Source organism: Triturus cristatus, chromosome 1_1, assembly GCF_964204655.1.
Source record: "Triturus cristatus chromosome 1_1, aTriCri1.1, whole genome shotgun sequence".
NCBI lineage: Eukaryota > Metazoa > Chordata > Amphibia > Caudata > Salamandridae > Triturus > Triturus cristatus.
The window spans coordinates 645,934,684-645,957,418 of record NC_140579.1 but is presented as its reverse complement, the minus strand read 5'-3'; the positions used below and the strand labels follow the sequence as shown (position 1 = coordinate 645,957,418).

At 43.5% G+C, this 22,735-nt stretch overlaps 3 long non-coding RNA genes across 4 annotated transcripts; 1 reads left to right on the top strand and 2 right to left on the bottom strand.

The window, feature by feature from the left end:
- Positions 1-2,246: 2,246 nt before the first annotated feature.
- On the bottom strand, positions 2,247-2,904 carry LOC146870756 (uncharacterized). The gene is made up of 4 exons (XR_014959450.1): positions 2,802-2,904; positions 2,552-2,697; positions 2,406-2,442; positions 2,247-2,319 (listed from the first exon to the last, which is right to left on the bottom strand). It is a non-coding gene; the product is annotated as an uncharacterized LOC146870756 (long non-coding RNA).
- Positions 2,905-7,574: 4,670 nt separating this feature from the next.
- On the bottom strand, positions 7,575-8,092 carry LOC146870755 (uncharacterized). The gene is made up of 3 exons (XR_014959449.1): positions 7,880-8,092; positions 7,734-7,770; positions 7,575-7,647 (listed from the first exon to the last, which is right to left on the bottom strand). It is a non-coding gene; the product is annotated as an uncharacterized LOC146870755 (long non-coding RNA).
- Positions 8,093-10,180: 2,088 nt separating this feature from the next.
- On the top strand, positions 10,181-11,383 carry LOC146870754 (uncharacterized). Of its 2 annotated transcripts, XR_014959447.1 has the most exons (5): positions 10,181-10,283; positions 10,388-10,533; positions 10,643-10,679; positions 10,766-10,838; positions 11,168-11,383. It is a non-coding gene; the product is annotated as an uncharacterized LOC146870754 (long non-coding RNA). The 2 variants fall into 2 exon arrangements; XR_014959448.1 differs by lacking the exon at positions 10,766-10,838.
- The last annotated feature ends 11,352 nt before the right edge of the window (positions 11,384-22,735 follow it).

The following is a 22,735-nucleotide window of genomic DNA, read 5'->3' as shown; positions in this document are numbered from 1 at the left end:
CCGCGAGGTTATAATGCACTTAAGAGTATATGGTTTAACCGCATCCACAAACCGCAGCGGAGAATAGACTCTGTCAGCTGCAGAGGGGGCCTGCTCAGGCAGAAGCACCCCCTCACATAGTAAGCCATGCACCCTGCCCTTGGGATTGATAGGGCCTACCATAGGGGTGACTGATAGGTTTATATGTGTGTGTATGGTGAGATATAGGAACCTATACCTCAGTGAGGAGTGCTAACACTACCTCACACAGGCTGCAGTAGCAGGCCTGTGGTGTAAGATTGTGAGTGCTTCCCAGGGGTGGCATAATACATGTTGCAGCCCTTGGTAGGTCTGTGAAGTACCAATGCCCTAGGTACCTAAGGTACCATGTACTAGGGGCTCATAAGGTACCACAGTATCCAATCACTAGTGCATCTAATATGTACACCAAGTTGTTTAGAGAGATCAGTTAGACTGGGGCCCTGATTAGCAGGGACCCAGCCAGAGTATAGCCAGAAACCAGTGTATACATCAGAAAAAAAGTGGGGGCAACACAAGTGCAGATCCTACTCTCCTACATCTGCTGACCTGGTTCTTAGGCTGTAGAGCAGCTCTGCTGACCTGGTTCTTCGGCTCTAGAGAAGCTCTGCTGACCTGGTTCTCTGGCTCTAAAGCAGCTCTGCTGACCTGGTTCTCTGGTTCTAGAACAGCTCTGCTGACCTGGTTCTCTGCCTCTAATGCAGCTCTGCTGTCCTTGTTCACTGGCTCTAAAGCAGCTCTGCTGACGTGGTTCTCTCCCTCTAAAGCAGCTCTGCTGACGTGGTTCTCTGACTCTAGAGCAGCTCTGCTGACCTGGTTCGTAGGCTGAAGAGCAGCTCCGCTGACCTGGTTCTTAGGTTCTAGAGCAGCTCTGCTGACCTGGTTTTCTGGCGCTAAAGCAGCTCTGCTGACCTGGTTCTCTGGCTCTAAAATAGCTCTCCTGACCTGGTTCTCTGGCTCTAGAGCAGCTCCGCTGACCTGGTTCTCTGGCTGTAAAGCAGCTCTGCTGACCTGGTTCTCTGGCTCTAAAGCAGCTCTGCTGACCTGGTTCTCTCCCTATAAAGAAGCTATGCTGACCTGTTTTTTCTGGCTCTACAGCATCTCTGCTGACCTGGTTCTCTGACTCTAAAGCAGCTCTGCTGACCTGGTTCTCTCCCTCTAAAGAAGCTATGCTGACCTGGTTTTTCTGGCTCTACAGCATCTCTGCTGACCTAGTTCTCTGGCTCTAGAGCAGCTCTGCTGACACAGTGCTTAGGCTCTAGAGCAGTTCTGCTGACATGGTTCTCAGGATCTAGAGCAGATCTGCTGACCTGGTTCTCTGCCTCTAACGCAGCTCTGCTGACCTGTTTCTCTGGCTCTAGAGCAGCTCTGCTGACCTGGTTCTCTGGCTCTAGAGCGGCTCTGCTGACCTGGTTCTCTGGCTCTAGAGCAGCTCTGCTGACCTGGTTCTCTGGCTTTAGGGAAAAGGGGTGGGCAGCGCACTCCTATTGACTGGCTGATCAAAAAAGTTTAAACTTGATGATATAGGTGCTGCAGCGTGATGCTCGCTGTCAATCGAGCATAGAAGAAACTAGAGAAGAGGAAACAACCAACTAATGGTTGACGCTGCGCACTGTGCTAAGGGTAACAACAGTTACACATAGTTAATCACATTAACCAAACATCAAAGAATACAGAAGAGTACCGTTAATGGAAACATATATTTTCAACATATATGTGAAGAAAACATCATATTACATCATCATATGGAAATGAAAATATGTACATGGTAATAGTCAACTACCACAAACAATTCAAAACTGTGATATACAAATTAGTGCTTCAAGATGATCACAAGATGGTATATTGATGAGCCCAATGCATTTCGGGACTTAGCTGTCCCTTCATCAGGGGCAATCTGTGGAAAAATACATATATATCATAATTAATAGCATCCGCTAAATATTTATATATATACAAGAAGAGTCCATGGTGGAGAAGTATGTGGTTGGTGTGTTAGATAACACTTGCCAATAACCCAAACGTATGATAAATAGACCTTATTTATGCTGCTATAGATAGGAAAAAATATGATGTAGACACCCAGGAACGTGATTGCATAACCGATGAAAGTGACTCAAGAGAGAGCAATAGAGGTAAGTAGTAGTGCAAGAAAATAAAAGAAGTAATCCAGAATGAGTATATAGTGTAATGTTATGAAGTATAGAGGTAGCTGAATAAAGCCTCACCTCAAATGATATGTTTACAAGTTTATAAAAAGAAATATAAATGATTGTGTTCAACAATCTGCAACCGGATAAGCTGAAAAGTAAAAGAAAGAATGAATAAATGCAGATGTACGAATGAAAGAGGAATGTATAAGGAGAAGAGGGCGCAGCCCTACTCACCGACTGTATGGTATTTATCAAATGAAGGAGAAAAAAACTGGAAAAAATGCAAGAAAACATCGTTTTAAAAAAAAGAGGAAATGAAAACTATGAAGTGTGTTTATTACGCTAATGGAAATAGAGCCGAGAACGATTACTATACTCACTTTAAAACAGAAGGAGGGAGTATGCGTGCCAAGGTCTTTTGAAGTAGTAAGTGTCACACAAAGAAAACTCAGAGGTCTGTGACGAATCCAAACTTCAATGCAGTGCGTGAAAAACAATTGTGCTCGTTCCGGCGCTGAAGCAAGCGCTATAATAAACGAAAAAATCGAATTATAACTAAACCTGACTTGCTAACATAGCAGATAGTGATCCAATTACTAGTTGAATACTGCACGAGTGCAGGGTACTTACACGGGAATGCCGACAGCGATGCCCAGAACCGGTAGACACACTGGCGTCCTGTTGGAACAACGGGATGTTCAGGTGTAAATCGCGCGCGAATAAATGAGGTTTGAGATACCGGAAACAAGGTAGGGGACCTAATAAAAAGAGAAAGGGGACTGGCGGGTGACGCCATATTTGAGAAGGTATTTCATAAACCAGCAAAGATAAGAAATGGGGATGTGGAACAATAAAATAGAGCAAAGTAGAGTTATATACCAAAAAATGGGTTAAAAGAATAAACTAAATGTGAACTACTAAAAAGAAGTAAGGAAAACCTGAAAACACGTAAAAAGAATCACAACCGATGAATATCCGAATACTAATCTGATCTGGGAAAATGATTGACGTGATGTTGAAATAATCGACAAGAATACCGAGACACCGTTATTGGGGAATTACCATTAGATGCTAAATAAGTAAGGTGAAACCGTGTGTATACATAAAAGAGATGACAAATAAAACATATAATAAAGAGGAAATGAATACTGAAAAATGAACCCGAGAACGAGGACATAAAAATATGTGTAATGTGTGACATAAAAACTGGTGGGAATCTGGATGTATGTATGGTGTGAGATAGATATTGGTACTCAAGAGGCTAAGGCATCTATGGAAAATGAAAACGTGTGTATAAAGTATTTATGTAAACTTAACTAGCCAATGAAAGAAAAGAATGGTTAGAAAAAGTGTGCTGATCAACAACAAGAGGAAAGGTGATTACCCATATAGTGAAGATATTGAAAAAGAAGACAATAATGAGTCACTAAGTACATAAAGAAAGATATGAATACAAAAAATACTATATTTACAAGAAGCATGAAAGGTCTAAACCATCATTGAGCCCGCATGGGGCCAAGGTCTGCAATTTCTGGATCCAAAAAATCTCTCTGCGCAGAAGAAAATTGGTGGTGTCTACGCCTGGTCTAACATCAATAGTTTCGATAATCTGAAAACGGAGTTGGGAAATTGTATGTTTAGCTTCTGACCAATGCATGGCAAGGCTCGAAGTGCTGCTTTTGTTCCTAATCCTGGATTTATGTTCTGTGATGCGTGTTTTTACTTTCCGCTCAGTTTTACCTACGTAAGCCTTGCCGCAAGGGCATTTGATGCAGTAGATAACATGAGTAGTGTTACAGTCACTGTTGTGTTTCATGCGAATGTGAGAACCTGATGTAGGATGAGTTAAAATGTTTCCTGTTATTACGTTGTTGCAGTGGATACATGCATGGCATTTGCGGGTTCCATGGTAGACATCAGGTTTGTCAACAGTCTTCGAAGATTTCAAAAGGTTCCGTAAATTTTTGCCTCTGGTGTATGCAAACATGGGTTTCTCTATGAAGAGATTTTGAAAATCTTGTTCCTGTTGGAGCAGTTCCCACCGTGAGAGGATGATGTTCTTGATTTTGGTTGAGGAAGTAGAAAAACTACTAACAAATATAAGTCTTTTAGAAGGTGTTCGCGGTTTCTGTTTCAGTAAATCTGCTCTTTATGAAGCCATGGCTCGTGTTAAGCAATTGTGTAACACCTCCTGTGGATATCCTCTCGATGCAAATTTTTTGGAGGTGATTTGTAATTGATAAGTGCTGTTGTCAGGATCCGAACAAATTCTACGTATTCGAGTGAATTGAGACAATGGTAAATTGTTGATTAGATGACGGGGATGGAAACTGGAAAAGGTCAGAAGACTGTTGCGATCAGTGCGTTTATGGAAGACTGTGGTGTTGAATTGATTCGTAGGTGTTTTGGTGACTTGTACATCCAAGTAATGAATGGAATCTTTGTGAATAGTGTAAGTCAATTGGATATGGGTGTGGGTCCTGTTAAGGGTCTCTATCATAGAAGAAAAAGACTGTACTGAGTCACTCCAAATCAAAAATATATCGTCTATATAACGAAGATATAGACGTATTTTGGACCACCATTCAGTGTTTGAGATGATGTTGTCTTGTTCATATTGTGCCATGTAGATGTTCGCATAGGCAGGTGCTCCCGAAAAGCCCATCGAAGTTCCATTCAGTTGTGCATAAAATTGCTGTTGGTACTGAAAGTAGCTATTATGTAAGCAAAATTTCAAGAGTTGCAAAATTAAAACCTTCTCAATGTTAATGTCATCCACTTTGAGTAAAGCCCATTCTACCGCCTCAAGTCCTGCAGCATGTGGGATCGAAGTGTAGAGAGCTGTGACATCAATAGTGCACAAGAAAATGGAATCTTGAGGATCAATGGTCATCTGTTGGAGTTTTTGGAGAAAGTGAGTAGTGTCTTTAAGATAGGTTTTCCAAGATTGTACAAACTTCTGTAGGTAATGGTCCAGGAATTTTCCAATGGGGTCAAAAATAGATTTACAACCTGATACTATTGGACGAAACGGGGGATCATGGGGATCCTTATGAATTTTAGGGATCATGTATAGGTGAGGACGTTGTGGATTGGATGATGATAAAAAAAGCCGTGTGTTATCGTCGATCCATTCTTGTTCAAATGCCGCGTTTAGAATAGTACTGAGTAGATCAGACAATTGTGCGGTGGGATCACATGATAGTGGCAAATAGGTATTGGTATCAGAGACATGTGTCAAAACTTTAGAGTGGTAGTATTCTGAGTCCATCACCACTATGGCACCTCCTTTATCAGCCGGTTGGATTGTGATCAAAGGATTGTTGGACAATTTAAGTAGTACTTGACGTTCATGTTTCGACGTGTTGCTGTGGTGTTTAGGTCTATAGTTAAGTTTTTCCAAGTCCTTGTTGACCAACGTCTCAAAGCTGTCCAAAGTTTTGTGTGATGTCGGTGGCATGAAGGTGCTCTTTGGTTTAAAATGGTGTTGAATGGAAAAATCATCTTGTATGGCATTTGTTGCAACATCACTGAAGAAATGCTTTAATCGAATCGTGCGCATAAATCTGAAAAATTCTCCTTGAGTTTGTAGGTGGTTGGCATGAGACGTGGGTACAAACGATAGTCCGCGTCCCAAAAGGGACTTTTCTTGATTATTTAGAGTGTATGATGATATGTTACTCACTAATTCACCGTTTTCCCGCTGCGTAAAGCTTTGCCGCTGCCTTCCTTTCCCTCTCCTGGTTTTTCTTGTGTTGTTGATTTGGACGTTTCTCTTGGTGGGGGTGGGCGCCCCTGATCCGTGGCCTGTGATAAAAAAGAGGACGTGGATGCAGTAGAAGTGGTAGGCATAGTTACAATTGGTGCATTATCCCCTGTTAAAGGAGAACCAGATTGTTGGACTAGATTCACTGAAGAGGCCGGTATGCGGCTTGTGGTAGTGTCTTTTTCTGACGCCAGACTTTCGTCCGAAGTGGTAGGTGTTTTCTTGTTGTTGAATCTTTTGCGAGTATATATCTCGGCCCACGTGTAAACCTCATTCAGTTTATAGTCGATGGTGTCGCGTCTATACTTTCGTAACTTGCCTTCTTGTAGCTCCCTTTCATTGCCATCCAGTTTTTGGTTAAGGATTTCCAAGTGTAACTTCCAAGAGTCTGCTTCCATGCGAAATTCTAACTAAGTTTTTAAGGAAAAAATTTCTTCTTCTAAGTCTTTGATGGTTTTCGACAATTCTTCAATGATTAAGAGTATGAGATCTAATGAGCACTTATTAAGGATTGAGTACCATTTGTCCATGAATGCTGTATTCAGATGAAAGCGAAATAGCATTGGTTTGATGGCCAGACGTAGTCCACGTGGAATTCTCTTTGCCTTGTGATATTGAACAAGGGTGGAGGCATGAAGTCTCTGATTAAGCTGTCTCCTAGTAATGAATTCAAGTTGCCGGAGTTGTTGGGTAATGGATCCACCATGGGTGTCCGTGATTTTAACTTCTTGTATGAGTGAATATATTTGGGAGGCCTCATCTGAGGTATAAGCTTTCGTGTTGGCTCTATTGTCCGTGATATTTGTAATGGCGTAAAATGACATGGTTATCAAGTGGGTGCTGCTGCTGAGACAGAAGAGTGCATATACGGAAAAGGGGTGGGCAGCGCACTCCTATTGACTGGCTGATCAAAAAAGTTTAAACTTGATGATATAGGTGCTGCAGCGTGATGCTCGCTGTCAATCGAGCATAGAAGAAACTAGAGAAGAGGAAACAACCAACTAATGGTTGACGCTGCGCACTGTGCTAAGGGTAACAACAGTTACACATAGTTAATCACATTAACCAAACATCAAAGAATACAGAAGAGTACCGTTAATGGAAACATATATTTTCAACATATATGTGAAGAAAACATCATATTACATCATCATATGGAAATGAAAATATGTACATGGTAATAGTCAACTACCACAAACAATTCAAAACTGTGATATACAAATTAGTGCTTCAAGATGATCACAAGATGGTATATTGATGAGCCCAATGCATTTCGGGACTTAGCTGTCCCTTCATCAGGGGCAATCTGTGGAAAAATACATATATATCATAATTAATGGCATCCGCTAAATATTTATATATATACAAGAAGAGTCCATGGTGGAGAAGTATGTGGTTGGTGTGTTAGATAACACTTGCCAATAACCCAAACGTATGATAAATAGACCTTATTTATGCTGCTATAGATAGGAAAAAATATGATGTAGACACCCAGGAACGTGATTGCATAACCGATGAAAGTGACTCAAGAGAGAGCAATAGAGGTAAGTAGTAGTGCAAGAAAATAAAAGAAGTAATCCAGAATGAGTATATAGTGTAATGTTATGAAGTATAGAGGTAGCTGAATAAAGCCTCACCTCAAATGATATGTTTACAAGTTTATAAAAAGAAATATAAATGATTGTGTTCAACAATCTGCAACCGGATAAGCTGAAAAGTAAAAGAAAGAATGAATAAATGCAGATGTACGAATGAAAGAGGAATGTATAAGGAGAAGAGGGCGCAGCCCTACTCACCGACTGTATGGTATTTATCAAATGAAGGAGAAAAAAACTGGAAAAAATGCAAGAAAACATCGTTTTTAAAAAAAGAGGAAATGAAAACTATGAAGTGTGTTTATTACGCTAATGGAAATAGAGGCGAGAACGATTACTATACTCACTTTAAAACAGAAGGAGGGAGTATGCGTGCCAAGGTCTTTTGAAGTAGTAAGTGTCACACAAAGAAAACTCAGAGGTCTGTGACGAATCCAAACTTCAATGCAGTGCGTGAAAAACAATTGTGCTCGTTCCGGCGCTGAAGCAAGCGCTATAATAAACGAAAAAATCGAATTATAACTAAACCTGACTTGCTAACATAGCAGATAGTGATCCAATTACTAGTTGAATACTGCACGAGTGCAGGGTACTTATACGGGAATGCCGACATTAACATTGAGAAGGTTTTAATTTTGCAACTCTTGAAATTTTGCTTACATAATAGCTACTTTCAGTACCAACAGCAATTTTATGCACAACTGAATGGAACTTCGATGGGCTTTTCGGGAGCACCTGCCTATGCGAACATCTACATGGCACAATATGAACAAGACAACATCATCTCAAACACTGAATGGTGGTCCAAAATACGTCTATATCTTCGTTATATAGACGATATATTTTTGATTTGGAGTGACTCAGTACAGTCTTTTTCTTCTATGATAGAGACCCTTAACAGGACCCACACCCATATCCAATTGACTTACACTATTCACAAAGATTCCATTCATTACTTGGATGTACAAGTCACCAAAACACCTACGAATCAATTCAACACCACAGTCTTCCATAAACCCACTGATCGCAACAGTCTTCTGACCTTTTCCAGTTTCCATCCCCGTCATCTAATCAACAATTTACCATTGTCTCAATTCACTCGAATACGTAGAATTTGTTCGGATCCTGACAACAGCACTTATCAATTACAAATCACCTCCAAAAAATTTGCATCGAGAGGATATCCACAGGAGGTGTTACACAATTGCTTAACACGAGCCATGGCTTCATCAAGAGCAGATTTACTGAAACAGAAACCGCGAACACCTTCTAAAAGACTTATATTTGTTAGTAGTTTTTCTACTTCCTCAACCAAAATCAAGAACATCATCCTCTCACGGTGGGAACTGCTCCAACAGGAACAAGATTTTCAAAATCTCTTCATAGAGAAACCCATGTTTGCATACACCAGAGGCAAAAATTTACGGAACCTTTTGAAATCTTCGAAGACTGTTGACAAACCTGATGTCTACCATGGAACCCGCAAATGCCATGCATGTATCCACTGCAACAACGTAATAACAGGAAACATTTTAACTCATCCTACATCAGGTTCTCACATTCGCTTGAAACACAACAGTGACTGTAACACTACTCATGTTATCTACTGCATCAAATGCCCTTGCGGCAAGGCTTACGTAGGTAAAACTGAGCGGAAAGTAAAAACACGCATTACAGAACATAAATCCAGGATTAGGAACAAAAGCAGCACTTCGAGCCTTGCCATGCATTGGTCAGAAGCTAAACATACAATTTCCCAACTCCGTTTTCAGATTATCGAAACTATTGATGTTAGACCAGGCGTAGACACCACCAATTTTCTTCTGCGCAGAGAGATTTTTTGGATCCAGAAATTGCAGACCTTGGCCCCATGCGGGCTCAATGATCGTTTAGACCTTTCATGCTTCTTGTAAATATAGTATTTTTTGTATTCATATCTTTCTTTATGTACTTAGTGACTCATTATTGTCTTCTTTTTCAATATCTTCACTATATGGGTAATCACCTTTCCTCTTGTTGTTAATCAGCACACTTTTTCTAACCATTCTTTTCTTTCATTGGCTAGTTAAGTTTACATAAATACTTTATACACCCGTTTACATTTTCCATAGATGCCTTAGCCTCTTGAGTACCAATATCTATCTCACACCATACATACATCCAGATTCCCACCAGTTTTTATGTCACACATTACACATATTTTTATGTCCTCGTTCTCGGGTTCATTTTTCAGTATTCATTTCCTCTTTATTATATGTTTTATTTGTCATCTCTTTTATGTATACACACGGTTTCACCTTACTTATTTAGCATCTAATGGTAATTCCCCAATAACGGTGTCTCGGTATTCTTGTCGATTATTTCAACATCACGTCAATCATTTTCCCAGATCAGATTAGTATTTGGATATTCACCGGTTGTGATTCTTTTTACGTGTTTTCAGGTTTTCCTTACTTCTTTTTAGTAGTTCACATTTAGTTTATTCTTTTAACCCATTTTTTGGTATATAACTCTACTTTGCTCTATTTTATTGTTCCACATCCCCATTTCTTATCTTTGCCGGTTTATGAAATACCTTCTCAAATATGGCGTCACCCGCCAGTCCCCTTTCTCTTTTTATTAGGTCCCCTACCTTGTTTCCGGTATCTCAAACCTCATTTATTCGCGCGCGATTTACACCTGAACATCCCGTTGTTCCAACAGGACGCCAGTGTGTCTACCGGTTCTGGGCATCGCTGTCGGCATTCCCGTGTAAGTACCCTGCACTCGTGCAGTATTCAACTAGTAATTGGATCACTATCTGCTATGTTAGCAAGTCAGGTTTAGTTATAATTCGATTTTTTCGTTTATTATAGCGCTTGCTTCAGCGCCGGAACGAGCACAATTGTTTTTCACGCACTGCATTGAAGTTTGGATTCGTCACAGACCTCTGAGTTTTCTTTGTGTGACACTTACTACTTCAAAAGACCTTGGCACGCATACTCCCTCCTTCTGTTTTAAAGTGAGTATAGTAATCGTTCTCGCCTCTATTTCCATTAGCGTAATAAACACACTTCATAGTTTTCATTTCCTCTTTTTTTAAAAACGATGTTTTCTTGCATTTTTTCCAGTTTTTTTCTCCTTCATTTGATAAATACCATACAGTCGGTGAGTAGGGCTGCGCCCTCTTCTCCTTATACATTCCTCTTTCATTCGTACATCTGCATTTATTCATTCTTTCTTTTACTTTTCAGCTTATCCGGTTGCAGATTGTTGAACACAATCATTTATATTTCTTTTTATAAACTTGTAAACATATCATTTGAGGTGAGGCTTTATTCAGCTACCTCTATACTTCATAACATTACACTATATACTCATTCTGGATTACTTCTTTTATTTTCTTGCACTACTACTTACCTCTATTGCTCTCTCTTGAGTCACTTTCATCGGTTATGCAATCACGTTCCTGGGTGTCTACATCATATTTTTTCCTCTATAGCAGCATAAATAAGGTCTATTTATCATACGTTTGGGTTATTGGCAAGTGTTATCTAACACACCAACCACATACTTCTCCACCATGGACTCTTCTTGTATATATATAAATATTTAGCGGATGCCATTAATTATGATATATATGTATTTTTCCACAGATTTCCCCTGATGAAGGGACAGCTAAGTCCCGAAATGCATTGGGCTCATCAATATACCATCTTGTGATCATCTTGAAGCACTAATTTGTATATCACAGTTTTGAATTGTTTGTGGTAGTTGACTATTACCATGTACATATTTTCATTTCCATATGATGATGTAATATGATGTTTTCTTCACATATATGTTGAAAATATATGTTTCCATTAACGGTACTCTTCTGTATTCTTTGATGTTTGGTTAATGTGATTAACTATGTGTAACTGTTGTTACCCTTAGCACAGTGCGCAGCGTCAACCATTAGTTGGTTGTTTCCTCTTCTCTGGCTTTAGAGCAGCTCTGCTGACCTGTTTCTCTAGCTCTAAAGTAGCTCTGCTGACCTGATTCTATGGCTCTAAAGCAGCTCTGCTGACCTGGTTCTTAGGCTCTAAAGCAGCTCTGCTGACCTTGTTCTCAGGCTCTAAAGCAGCTCTGCTGACCTGGTTCTCTGGCTCTAAAGCATCTCTGCTGACCTAGTTCTCTGGCTCTAGAGCAGTTCTGCTGACCTGGTTCTCTGGATCTAGAGCAGATCTGCAGACCTGGTTCTCTCCCTCTAAAGCAGCTCTGCTGACCTGGGTTCTCTGGCTCTACTGCAGCTTTGCTGCCCTGGTTCTCTGGCTCTAGAGCAGCTCTGCTGACCTGGTTCTTAGACTGTAGAGCAGCTCTGCTGACCTAGTTCTGTGGCTCTAGAGCAGCTCTGCTGACCTGATTCTAGGGCTCTAAAACAGCTCTGATGACCTGGTTCTCAGGGTCTAAAGCAGTTCTGCTGACCTGGTTCTCTGGCTCTAAAGCAGCTCTGCTGATCTATTTCTCTCCCTCTAAAGCAGCTCTGCTGATCTGGTTCTCTGGATCTAGAGCAGCACTGCTGACCTGATTCTTAGGCTGTAGAGCAGCTCTGCTGACCTGGTTCTTAGGCTCTAGAGCAGCTCTTCTGACCTGGTTCTCTCCCTCTAAAGGAGCTATGCTCGCCTGGTTTCTCTGGCTCTACAGCATCTCTGCTGACCTAGTTCTCTGGCTCTAGAACAGCTCTGTTGACCCAGTTCTTAGGCTCTAGAGCAGCTCTGCTGACCTGGTTCTCTGGATCTAGAGCAGATCTGCTGACCTGGTTCTCTGGATCTAGAGCAGATCTGCTGACCTGGTTCTCTGCCTCTAATGCAGCTCTGCTGTCCTGGTTCTCTGGCACTAAAGCAGCTCTGCTGACGTGGTTCTCTCCCTCTAAAGCAGCTCTGCTGGCCTGGTTTCTCTGGCTCTGCAGCAGCTCTGCTGGCCTGGTTCTCTGGCTCTAGAGCTGCTCTGCTGACCTGGTTCTTAGGCTGTAGAGCAGCTCTGCTGACCTGGTTCTCTGGCTCTAATGCAGCTCTGCTGTCCTTGTTCACTGGCTCTAAAGCAGCTCTGCTGACCTGGTTCTCTACCTCTAAAGCAGCTCTCCGTACCTCGTTTATCTGGCTCTACAGCAGCTCTGCTGACCTGGTTCTCTGGCTCTAGAGCAGCTCTGCTGACCTGGTTCTTAGGCTCCAGAGGAGCTCTGCTGACCTGGTTCTCTGGCTCTAAAGCAGCTCTGCTGACCTGGTTCTTTGGCTCTAGAGCAGCTCTGCTGACCTGGTTCTCTGGCTCTAGAGCGGCTCTGCTCACCTGGTTCTCTAGCTCTAGAGCAGCTCTGCTGACCTTGTTATCTCGCTCTTTAACGGCTCTGCTGACCTGATTCTCTGGCTCTACAGGAGCTCAAGTAAATACAAAACGATCTGCTATACCTATAATCTTTTAAATGTTGCATATAAGTCAATTTTTGAAAAGAGAAGAACCACTCTATCTAGACCATGCATAAATCAAGATGAAAAACAATTAACGATATTTATCTTTTTTTATTTTGTTTTGATTTCTGAATTAATTGAAAAAAACTTATTTAATAAGTGTGCATATTAATATTGCAAAGACATTTTAACGAACAAAGGCCAAAATGGTCCTACAAAACAATAATGCCCATGGAAAGCCTAAGACATAAAATCATTCAGTACTCTCATTCATACTCAATCACACCATAATCACATATAAAGCATACATCCTAAGGGGTAAAAAAGTGAACAATTTAGAGGCCCAACGTGGTAGGCTAGTCTATTAAGGCGTGAAGACACACAAATAGAAAATAGGACATGAATATTAATACAATCAAAAATATCCAATAATGGAAAGTAATGAATCTGTGTGAGGAACTATTCAGTTCAAGACGCCGACGCGCGTTTCGGTGTGACACCCCCTTTCCTGGGGTAACACCTTCTTCAGGGCATGAAATTATTCAAATTCGGTTTCCATGGGACCTATCAGATAATAGACACAAAATATGAACATAGTATACAAATTTTGAATTGTTACATTGAGGGATCTAACATTTTCAACACTTAGACATTTCAATCATCAAATTGGATGGGCACTGGTCTAGGCAATTGAGTGGTTGAGAACATGATACATTGTTTATATTAAAACGTTGCACACATCGAACAGATAAGTGGAGAAAATAAGAAATAGAACAAATAGAGTGAGGTTTGTAAAAGAAACAATATGAGGACAGTTTATGACAGGAGCCCAAGAGTTGTTTAAGGGTTGCTGCTAACATTCCTATTTCTAAACGCCAACAGATGGCTAAGAGATAAGGTACACATGCGTGCTCACCAATAAACATAGGGGAAATATCCTCAGGTTCAGTAAGACAAGTTCAAAATTTCTTGCAGGGGACGTGAATAGCAGTAGAAAAGAGCTCGTCCTCTAAGGGAGTTAATGAATCTGAGAGCAAGTAAGGAAAGAGATTTTGGTTAAGTTATGGAGACTGAAATGAATGAATACTAAATAACAAAAGCCACAAAACATGGGATTGATCTACCTGGGGTTCAGTGAGTCCCACAATATCTTTAGTGGTTGCTAACAGACAAGTCAGTTGAAATTCTGAGTCTGGAAAGAGAAGTACAAAACACTATCATTGAGTCGTTCTACAAAAGACTCCAGATAACGATCAACAAACTTAATTGTCGAGGTGAGCTACCTACTTGATTAAAAAGGAAAGAACTTGATTCCGCTGCTTGGCCCAAAACGTGAGGGCGACTCCGAGGAAGTGGGGTAGGTGATGAGTAATATGGCAATTCCTCCAGATCTAAGAGTCAAGAAACACTCGGTGTTAGAAAGTAATAAAAAAAAAAAGAAGAAAAAACGAGAGGTTTGTGAGCACCTTTACTAACATAGTTCCGCCGTTTTTAACAATTCGCTCACCGTAGAGAAATATCCAGACTGGATAGTTAGAAAGGAGAAAACCACGTAACTCGGATTGGATATGTAAATTAGGCAATAACGCGGACTTGACGCGAACTCTAAAAATAATCAAAGAACAATAGGTGTTAGCGTTAATGAAGAGCGCGGGGGATTTAAAAGGGTTCCAACTAGCCTAGTTGCACCAATTATTAAAGCCGCTTACCGTGAGGATGTGTCTCGGCAAAGTGAAACACCCGTCTAAGCTCACTCGAGCCGAGCAGATAATGGGAGGCGCTTCTTCCTCAAGAGGGTCTTTCTATACTGAAGAGGCCACGTAGCTCCGATAAGATGGCTGGGTAATGATGTATATTTGCCGCGAGTTCTAAACATAAACAGAAAGCAGATGCTGTTAGCGCTCACCGGGAGCGCAGGGAGTTTGGGAAAGCTTCACCTTGAAATATGACAACGTTTTTTGAGGCTGCTTACCGTGGAACCGTTTCTTAGCTGGATAGAAATTCGTCTGAGCTCGCTCGGGCAGCACGGACTGTTGAAAAATACTCCTCCCTCAATGAGGCTCTCTCCGAGGAAAGAGGAACGAACAGTTTGACGGCACTCAGCTGTTTAAATATCGTTAGGGGGAGTGCACAAACTACGTCAAAAAGCGGCATGTAAGAGGTGGCTAAGGATCACACCAGGAATATCGGACCGGATTTTTCAGAACTGGTAACAGGGGCTGGTCATTAAGAAGTGCATTAACTGCACTATTGTTGCGTGGAGGCCCAGTGTGGAACGTGTTGAGTCGCACAATTTGTAGGAAAGAATTCAAAAGATCAAAATAAACATAGCTCCGGTGAGAAATATCGGACCGGATTTTTCAGGACTGGTCATTAAGAAGTGCATTAACTGCACTATTATTGCGCGGAGGCCCAGTGTGGAACGTGTTGAGTCGCACAGTTTGTAGGAAAGAATTCAAAAGATCAAAATAAACATAGCTCCGGTGAGAGATATATGGGGACAATCCAAATGAGATTAGTAAGTGTCATATAACGTTACAGGAATATGAGGTTAATGAATCAAAGTCCGAAACAGATTTAGCGTGGGAACTGCGATCGAGGAAGAACAAAATGATGGAGGTAGTCTTAGAAGGCAGGTAACTCGCTGTATTAAGGGGATTATATAATTGCGTTTTCCCAAGGTAATTCCTCGTTTAATCCCTGTGTTTTGGAGTCCAGAAGAAAAATCCAAAAAACTTCTCGCTTCTTTCGAATGCGAGCGCTGTCGATGCCCTTTTGTGTTCTGACCTTCTCTAAGATGGTCCAACGCAGTTCTTTCTCTGTATGTTTGGAGTCCATCCAGTGTTTAACCAATGGGGCTGCGAGATTGTTGCGCCTGATGTTGGACTTATGTTCCCCTATGCGTGTTTTGCATTCTCTGCCAGTCTCCCCCACATAGGGGATGTCACAGGGGCATAAGATGACGTATATGCAGTTCGATGTTTTGCAGTTAGTCATTTCTTTGAGGTTGATTGTCCTACCATTGATTACGAAATTGTCACCAATAATGGCATTAGGACATGCCTGGCAGCTTCCACATTGATAGTGACCCACAACGGGGGTGCTGCCAGTTATGGATCTCTGTGTCGCAATGTTTCGTTCTGGCAGTTTAGCCCTTACCAACATGTTTTTGAGGTTTTTATTCCGTCGGAATGCGAAAAGAGGTTTCGGGATCCTAGTTGTCTGGTTGTCCAGATTGAGTAGATGCCATTGTGAGTTGACAATTTGACGTATTTTGTGGTTTATGGGGGAGTGTTTGATGACACAAACCAGTTTTTCCATCTCATTTTCTTTCTCTTTGGGGATGAACAGCGCATCCCTATTGTAATATCTCGCTCTCTTGAGAGCATCCCTAACAAGTCTGTTGGGGTACCCTCTGAGTATGAATTTTTGTTTCATAAGCTCTGAATGAAAGAGATAATCTTTGACCGAAGTGCAGTTTCTACGAAGTCGTAGAAACTGGCTGAATGGAATGCTTGATTTCTGGCTGTTGGGGTGAAAGCTCTTGAAGTGGAGCAGGGTATTCCTAGCGGTAGGTTTCGTGAAGAGTGATACCTGAAGTTGATGGTCTTCATGTTTGACATAAACATCCAGGAATTCTAGTTTCTCCACACTTCTTTGTGCTGTAAAACGGAGATTGGAGTCTGCTGAATTAATCCAAGAGATGAATTCATTAAGAGAACCTTGGTCACCGCTCCAGACAAAAAATATATCGTCGATGAAGCGTGACCAGTGACGGATGTTCTCGTAGAAGGGGGCCACCTCGTTATAGATGTTTCGATCTTCGAAGTGCCCCATATATAGACAGGCGACACTGGGCGCACAGGCCGCCCCCATGCTTACTCCCTGAATTTGATGATAAAAATCACCGTCAAACTCAAAAAAGTTTTCTTCTAGAACAATTTCCAAGCATTGGATCAGAAATGTTTTGTTGTGTAGTGAGGTTTCTGATTCGATTTTGTCTTTAACTGTTCTCAGGGCATCTCCTTGTGGGATATTCGAGTATAAGGACTCGATATCCATGGTGACTAAAATTTCTCGTTCAGGATCGAACTGCAGACCCTCTATTTTGGAAATAAAATGTCCTGTATCCTTGACATAGGATTGGAGCATGGTAACCAAAGGTTGCAGAAACCGATCAATATATTTTGAAAGTGGTTCTGTCGCTGATCCTATAGTGGATACAATGGGTCTCATTGGGGGGTCTTTTTGATTTTTATGAGTTTTAGGAACTCCATAAATAATCGGGATCCGGGTATGAGTGGGGGTAAGATACTCTGCTTCTTTTTCGCATATTTCCCCCCTCTCTACGGCTGATGTCACCACCTGAAGGATTCTACGTTTCAGTCTAGGTTCCGGATTGATGTTGATTTTTGAATAATGTCTAGGTGCCCCCAAGAGTGCATGCATTCTATCCTTATAGTCACAAGTGTCAAAAATTACTATGCCTCCCCCTTTATCACATGGTTTCAATGTGATATCTTTGTTGTTTTTCATGATGGAAAGGGCATTATTTTCTTCCCTAGTGATATTGTTGGTGGGAAAGGGGACAAATGAGGTTATTTTTTCAATCTTGTTCAGGACAGCTTTCTCAAAGAGGTCTACTTCTTTGCCAATTTGATCAATAGTGGGGGTAAAGTTCGATGGTGGTTTAAAACCGGAACGGTTCTCATTATCATTATATACCTCTCTGTTCTGGAAAAATTTCTTGAGTCTGATTTTACGGAAGAAAGCATGCATGTCTGTCATGAGTTCGAATTTATTCATCTTAACTGAAGGAACAAAGGATAAGCCTTTGGTGAGTAAAGCTTCAGTGGGGTCATCCATCGTGTATGTTGATAAGTTAAACACTGGAATTTTCTCTATGTTCGCCAGTATTGGTTCTGGCGAGTCCTGATGTATCTTTGTGGTTGAGCTGGTTCCTGGTATCTCTGTTGTTGGACTGGTTCCTGATATTGACTTCTCTGATGTGTACCCTGGTACTGATTTCGGTATTGGTTTTGAAATCGTGGGCGGAATCCGCCCCTTCGATTCCCTAAAAAACGATTCTCACTCTGATGTCTCTCCGTGTCTGATCTGTATTGGGGGGTTTGATAAGATGGCCCCTCACTGTCTGAGTCAGTTGTATCTGAGAATGTTATAATGCGTTTGTTGCTCCACTGGGGGTTGGGGTTACCAGTCAGATTGTCATTTGTTGAAGAATAGAAGTTTTCGGATAGATAAGGATAGGCTTTTTCCTGGGAGAACAGTCTAATATCCTTTCTTAACTTGTCTGTTTTCCTTTTAAGTAGATATTCACTGAATGAATCTAACTCTATCACAATCTCTTCTAATTTCTTCTTGCCTTCCTCGAGGCCACTTGATGCTTTAAGTTTGTCTTCTAGGTCCTGGATCTCCTTATTTAATAGCTGAATTACCTCCCTGGCAGTTTCGACAATCAGAATCATCCAGTCCCTAGAGCATCTATTAGATATCAGGGCCCATTTTTCAAGGAATTGCCTAATCTACAGGAGCTCTGCTGACTTGGTCAATGGCTCTACAGCAACTCTGCTGACCTATTTCTCTCCCTCTAAAGCAGCTCTGCTGATCTGGTTCTCTGGCTCTAGAGCAGCACTGCTGACCTGATTCTTAGGCTGTAGAGCAGCTCTGCTGACCTGGTTCTTAGGCTCTAGAGCAGCTCTTCTGACCTGGTTCTCTCCCTCTAAAGGAGCTATGCTCGCCTGGTTTCTCTGGCTCTACAGCATCTCTGCTGACCTAGTTCTCTGGCTCTAGAACAGCTCTGTTGACCCAGTTCTTAGGCTCTAGAGCAGCTCTGCTGACCTGGTTCTCTGGCTGTAGAGCAGCTCTGCTGACCTGGTTCTCTGGATCTAGAGCAGATCTGCTGACCTGGTTCTCTGCCTCTAATGCAGCTCTGCTGTCCTGGTTCTCTGGCACTAAAGCAGCTCTGCTGACGTGGTTCTCTCCCTCTAAAGCAGCTCTGCTGGCCTGGTTCTCTGGCTCTAGAGCAGCTCTGCTGACCTGGTTCTCTGGCTCTAGAGCGGCTCTGCTGACCTGGTTCTCTGGCTCTAGAGCAGCTCTGCTGACCTGGTTCTCTGGCTTTAGAGCAGCTCTGCTGACCTGTTTCTCTAGCTCTAAAGCAGCTCTGCTGACCTGATTCTATGGATCTAAAGCAGCTCTGCTGACCTGGTTCTTAGGCTCTAAAGCAGCTCTGCTGACCTTGTTCTCAGGCTCTAAAGCAGCTCTGCTGACCTGGTTCTCTGGCTCTAAAGCATCTCTGCTGACCTAGTTCTCTGGCTCTAGAGGAGCTCTGCTGACCCAGTTAATAGGCTCTAGAGCAGTTCTACTGACCTGGTTCTCTGGATCTAGAGCAGATCTGCAGACCTGGTTCTCTCCCTCTAAAGCAGCTCTGCTGACCTGGGTTCTCTGGCTCTACTGCAGCTTTGCTGACCTGGTTCTCTGGCTCTAGAGCAGCTCTGCTGACCTGGTTCTGTGGCTCTAGAGCAGCTCTGCTGACCTGATTCTAGGGCTCTAAAACAGCTCTGATGACCTGGTTCTCAGGCTCTAAAGCAGTTCTGCTGACCTGGTTCTCTGGCTCTAAAGCAGCTCTGCTGACCTGGTTCTCTCCCTCTAAAGCAGCTCTGCGTACCTGGTTTTTCTGGCTCTACAGCAGCTCTGCTGACCTGGTTCTCTGGCTCTAGAGCAGCTCTGTTGACCCAGTTCTTAGGCTCTAGAGCAGCTCTGCTGACCTGGTTCTCTGGCTGTAGAGCAGCTCTGCTGACCTGGTTCTCTGGATCTAGAGCAGATCTGCTGACCTGGTTCTCTGCCTCTAATGCAGCTCTGCTGTCCTGGTTCTCTGGCACTAAAGCAGCTCTGCTGACGTGGTTCTCTCCCTCTAAAGCAGCTCTGCTGGCCTGGTTCTCTGGCTCTAGAGCAGCTCTGCTGACCTGGTTCTCTGGCTCTAGAGCGGCTCTGCTGACCTGGTTCTCTGGCTCTAGAGCAGCTCTGCTGACCTGGTTCTCTGGCTTTAGAGCAGCTCTGCTGACCTGTTTCTCTAGCTCTAAAGCAGCTCTGCTGACCTGATTCTATGGATCTAAAGCAGCTCTGCTGACCTGGTTCTTAGGCTCTAAAGCAGCTCTGCTGACCTTGTTCTCAGGCTCTAAAGCAGCTCTGCTGACCTGGTTCTCTGGCTCTAAAGCATCTCTGCTGACCTAGTTCTCTGGCTCTAGAGGAGCTCTGCTGACCCAGTTAATAGGCTCTAGAGCAGTTCTGCTGACCTGGTTCTCTGGATCTAGAGCAGATCTGCAGACCTGGTTCTCTCCCTCTAAAGCAGCTCTGCTGACCTGGGTTCTCTGGCTCTACTGCAGCTTTGCTCACCTGGTTCTCTAGCTCTAGAGCAGCTCTGCTGACCTTGTTATCTCGCTCTTTAACGGCTCTGCTGACCTGATTCTCTGGCTCTACAGGAGCTCTGCTGACTTGGTCAATGGCTCTACAGCAACTCTGCTGACCTATTTCTCTCCCTCTAAAGCAGCTCTGCTGATCTGGTTCTCTGGCTCTAGAGCAGCACTGCTGACCTGATTCTTAGGCTCTAGAGCAGCTCTTCTGACCTGGTGCTCTCCCTCTAAAGGAGCTATGCTCGCCTGGTTTCTCTGGCTCTACAGCATCTCTGCTGACCTAGTTCTCTGGCTCTAGAACAGCTCTGTTGACCCAGTTCTTAGGCTCTAGAGCAGCTCTGCTGACCTGGTTCTCTGGATCTAGAGCAGATCTGCTGACCTGGTTCTCTGGATCTAGAGCAGATCTGCTGACCTGGTTCTCTGCCTCTAATGCAGCTCTGCTGTCCTGGTTCTCTGGCACTAAAGCAGCTCTGCTGACGTGGTTCTCTCCCTCTAAAGCAGCTCTGCTGGCCTGGTTTCTCTGGCTCTGCAGCAGCTCTGCTGACCTGGTTCTCTGGCTCTAGAGCTGCTCTGCTGACCTGGTTCTTAGGCTGTAGAGCAGCTCTGCTGACCTGGTTCTCTGGCTCTAATGCAGCTCTGCTGTCCTTGTTCACTGGCTCTAAAGCAGCTCTGCTGACCTGGTTCTCTACCTCTAAAGCAGCTCTCCGTACCTCGTTTATCTGGCTCTACAGCAGCTCTGCTGACCTGGTTCTCTGGCTCTAGAGCAGCTCTGCTGACCTGGTTCTTAGGCTCCAGAGGAGCTCTGCTGACCTGGTTCTCTGGCTCTAAAGCAGCTCTGCTGACCTGGTTCTTTGGCTCTAGAGCAGCTCTGCTGACCTGGTTCTTTGGCTCTAGAGCGGCTCTGCTGGCCTGGTTCTCTGGCTCTAGAGCAGCTCTGCTGACCCAGTTAATAGGCACTAGAGCAGTTCTGCTGACCTGGTACTCTGGATCTGGAGCAGATCTGCAGACCTGGTTCTCTCCCTCTAAAGCAGCTCTGCTGACCTGGATTCTCTGGCTCTACTGCAGCTTTGCTGACCTGGTTCTCTGGCTCTAGAGCAGCTCTGCTGACCTGGGTTCTCTAGCTCTACAACAGCTATGCTGACCTGGTTCTCTGGCTTTGAAGCAGCTCTGCTGTCCTGGTTCTCTGGCTCTAGAGCAGTTCCGCTGAACTGGTTCTCTCCCTCTAAAGCAGTTCTGCTGACCTGGTTCTCTGGCTCTAAAGCAGCTCTGCTGACCTGTTTCTCTAGCTCTAAAGCAGCTCTGCTGACCTGATTCTATGGCTCTAAAGCAGCTCTGCTGACCTGGTTCTTAGGCTCTAAAGCAGCTCTGCTGACCTTGTTCTCAGGCTCTAAAGCAGCTCTGCTGACCTGGTTCTCTGGCTCTAAATCATCTCTGCTGACCTAGTTCTCTGGCTCTAGAGGAGCTCTGCTGACCCAGTTAATAGGCTCTAGAGCAGTTCTGCTGACCTGGTTCTCTGGATCTAGAGCAGATCTGCAGACCTGGTTCTCTCCCTCTAAAGCAGCTCTGCTGACCTGGGTTCTCTGGCTCTACTGCAGCTTTGCTGACCTGGTTCTCTGGCTCTAGAGCAGCTCTGCTGACCTGGTTCTTAGACTGTAGAGCAGCTCTGCTGACCTGGTTCTGTGGCTCTAGAGCAGCTCTGCTGACCTGATTCTAGGGCTCTAAAACAGCTCTGATGACCTGGTTCTCAGGCTCTAAAGCAGTTCTGCTGACCTGGTTCTCTGGCTCTAAAGCAGCTCTGCTGACCTGGTTCTCTCCCTCTAAAGCAGCTCTGCGTACCTGGTTTTTCTGGCTCTACAGCAGCTCTGCTGACCTGGTTCTCTGGCTCTAGAGCAGCTCTGCTCACCTGGTTCTCTAGCTCTAGAGCAGCTCTGCTGACCTTGTTATCTCGCTCTTTAACGGCTCTGCTGACCTGATTCTCTGGCTCTACAGGAGCTCTGCTGACTTGGTCAATGGCTCTACAGCAACTCTGCTGACCTATTTCTCTCCCTCTAAAGCAGCTCTGCTGATCTGGTTCTCTGGCTCTAGAGCAGCACTGCTGACCTGATTCTTAGGCTGTAGAGCAGCTCTGCTGACCTGGTTCTTAGGCTCTAGAGCAGCTCTTCTGACCTGGTTCTCTCCCTCTAAAGGAGCTATGCTCGCCTGGTTTCTCTGGCTCTACAGCATCTCTGCTGACCTAGTTCTCTGGCTCTAGAACAGCTCTGTTGACCCAGTTCTTAGGCTCTAGAGCAGCTCTGCTGACCTGGCTCTCTGGGTCTAGAGCAGATCTGCTGACCTGGTTCTCTGGATC